Source organism: Amblyomma mixtum, chromosome 3 (genome assembly GCF_055824585.1).
Source record: "Amblyomma mixtum isolate Tamu chromosome 3, ASM5582458v1, whole genome shotgun sequence".
Classification (NCBI taxonomy): domain Eukaryota; kingdom Metazoa; phylum Arthropoda; class Arachnida; order Ixodida; family Ixodidae; genus Amblyomma; species Amblyomma mixtum.
The window spans coordinates 32542666-32546173 of NC_143014.1; positions in this window are offsets into that span (position 1 = coordinate 32542666).

Genomic DNA, 3508 nt, shown 5'->3' on the forward strand with positions numbered 1-3508 from the left:
TCATGAAAGAGGAACTGTGTTTCATGCAAGTGGTCGAACACTGGTACACTTAATTTTTCTGGAATCATCACCCACCGCGGTGGCTCAGTGGTTAAGGCGCTCGTCTACAGATCCGGAGTACCCGGGTTCGAACCCGACCGCGGAGGCCGCGTTTCGATGGAGACGGAACGCAAAAGGCGCTCGTGTGCTGCGCGATGTCAGTGTATACATTAAAGATCCCCAGGTGGTCGAAATTATTCCAGAGTACTCCACAATGGCACCCCTTTCTTTCTTCTTTCACTCTCACCTTCCGCCCTTCTCTTACGGCGCAGTTTCACCCAGATATCCACCGAGATATGTGAGACAGGTACTGCGCCATTTCCTTTCCTCAAAAACCAATTTACCACTCTTCAACCCCAGTACAACAAATCATGTGCTGCGGATAGCTCCATCACCGGTTGAAAAATGGTTTCATGTCCGATTGCAGTTCGTCCTTAGTTGCTCGCCAGCCGCACAACACGTGTCTTACAGTTTTGGAGCGAAAAGCTGCACTTCTCGCATGCAAAGCTGAAGGTCAAATGACGCTTGGATTTGACATCACGTAATTCGCTCTTGCTGAATAAAGGCCAGCGCTCGTCGCCTAGACACCGCAGATATGGAGCCAGGAACAGAACTGGTCACCGGGATGAGTTCTTCGACTGAGCTTTGGAGGCTCCAGGCTGCTTTTAGCGATCCCTACTACAGAGAGCGCCACGAAGTCGCGTTGGCTAGAGATAAGTCGTGAAAGAGGGCTCGTCGAATTGATGAAAGAGATGAAGAACGGGAGGTACGTCTGGAGAAGCAGCGGCACAGGCAACACGAATATCTCAAGCGGAAAAGGGCAGCGGATGCTGCGAACTTCTCCGCATCGACATCGGCCACTGGTTTGGTTGTCTTTCGCTCCGCATAACCTAGGCCAGCCGAGTTGAGCCACAGCCACATCAAAGGGTCGACTGCTGTTTGCCGTTTCAACTCCATCGGTGAAATAGTTTCGGCTGCGAAGGTTTCCAATGCCAAGAGGTAATCAGCAGGATCACCTTCGGTCTCTGGTTTTGTACTTAAAGAAGGGAATTGCGCTAAAAAAGACACGGACGAGAAAGGACATGGACGGGCGCAAACTCGCGACTGATTTTATTCAGAAAGAACACAAATATATATATATATATATATATACCTAGATGCTTCTCCAATCATTGCCTAAGCGCACATGCCAGGAAAGTTTTCTCTTTCTTATACAAATTGATACCATAGAATCGCTTACGCATTCATCACCTGACTTATCAATGAAAAATGGCTGAGGCTTAACTTGGTTAAGCCTGGAGAATGCGAAGCATCATCGTGTCGCGTAATTTGGAGGCGCACAACCACAGCGACGGCGCGAGGTGGGCCCCCGTTTCTCCACTGTCGTGACGTCATCGTGTCACGTGATTTGGAGGCGCACAACCACAGCGACGGCGCGAGGTGGGCCCCCGTTTCTCCACTGTCGTGACGTCATCGTGTCACGTGGTGTGACGTCATGTATCACGTGATTTGGAGGCGCACAACCACAGCGACGGCGCGAGGAGGGGCCCCCGTTTCTCCACTGCCGTGACGTCATCGTGTCACGTGGTGTGACGTCATGTATCACGTGATTTGGAGGCGCACAACCACAGCGACGGCGCGAGGTGGGCCCCCGTTTCTCTACTGTCGTGACGTCATCGTGTCACGTGGTGTGACGTCATGTATCACGTGATTTGAAGGCGCATAACCACGGTGAAGGGCTGAAGTGGTAGCTAAAGTAGTATGCTTCGCATAAAAAGCCTCTGCGAGTTCACGTGCTACCTGGTTACGACTGCGCCTTAGGATTTTGGTTCTAGCCAGCAAAGGCTGGCATGCTTTATCAGGCGTAGCCAAAGGGCATGCGCCGCAATGTAAGGGCAAATTTGACCCTTTTCCGTTAATCATAGAAAGCTTATGTTCCCTTAGTCGTTCATTTATACAACGGCCCGTCTGGCCGATGTAAACTTTTCCACATGTCAGGGGAATTTCATACACAGCCCCGACAGAACACCTGACAAACTGGGTGGCGTGACGTTTCGTGCAGTCTCGCACGCAATCCTCGCCGGAGACAATCCGGGGGAACAAAGAGGCCAACTTGCGCGGGGCAGAAAATACCACCGGCACACCGTAGCGATTGGCTACATTCTTTAGGTTGTGGGACACCATATGAATGTAGGGGACAACCGCCGGTCTGGTCCTTCGGTTGACCGCCACCTTCTGGAGGTGTTCTAGGTTTCAAGCTTTGCAGAAGCTTCTCTGCCACAGCAGCCACGACTAAAACGGGAAAACCAGCTTTCTGTAACCTGCCAACCTGATTGTTGAGGCTGTCCTTTACCAGGTGAACACATGATTTCTGCAGGGGTTTCTTCAGGCACAGCATAACAATGGCGCGTTTTACCGTCTTAAGATGCTGCTTTCGACACCGCTTTATTGTCCGTCCCGGCCGAGCATGAAAGCAAAGTGGCAGACGACGCTATGCATTACCCCCCTTCAGCGCGTATGCCATTTTACTTCGAAGGCCGCCGCGGTCGAGCCGCCGCGGTGGCTTAGTGGCCGAAAGACGCGGGTTCGACCCCGGTCGCGGCGGTCGAATTTCTATGGAGGCGAAATTCTAAAGGCCCGTGTACTGTGCGATGTCAGTGCACGTGAAAGAACCCCAGGTGGTCGAAATTTCCGGAGCCCTTCATTACGGCGGCTCTCCCCATAAACCAAACCAAACTATTTTACTTCGATGAGTGGCCGAGTCGAATATAGGGCCGCTCCGAAGAGCGCGGCCACACACCGACGTGTGCACCGTATCGCCCTGTACAATGCGACTTCGGTATTAACCATGCATGCATTTTGCTCACTCAACGCACACATTACTTTAAAAATTAACAAAATGAAATCCTGAATAAAAATGCGGTGCACGGTGCACGTAACTAAAAAGAGAAAGCCAAAGGTGGACAAGGCACACGCTTTCAGCCGCAGCACGAACGCTGATAACGCCGAGGCGAAAAGCAAGACAAATCTGCATCTGGCACGCACGAATGTAAGTGACACTAGCAATGTAAGCGTCTGCTTTTCTGTCTACGCTTCACGTTATGAGCATACTCAACAGTGGCAACGGCGGCGCTCTATTAGCTTCCGTTCGCAGCGTTCTGAACCGTGCACCATACCCTCTCCAATAGAACGCAACCACGCAACTGCACGCAACTGTTTGTGCGTGTTTTTTCTTCCTCCATGGTGCGTGTTAAAGTTTCCGTTAGTATTTGTGCGGCTAGGTTTTATTTTGTGCTACAACACTCGATAATTTTTGTATGAAAATTGCAGTGATACCAGTGATACTAAAACTGCTGAAACAGCGATTGAAGACTGAAGTGACTGAAGTACGGAACTGAGGGTGCACTAAAATGGCCGATTGTGGACACATTAGGGCAGACGTAGCATAGAGTACTCTACGGACGTAGTT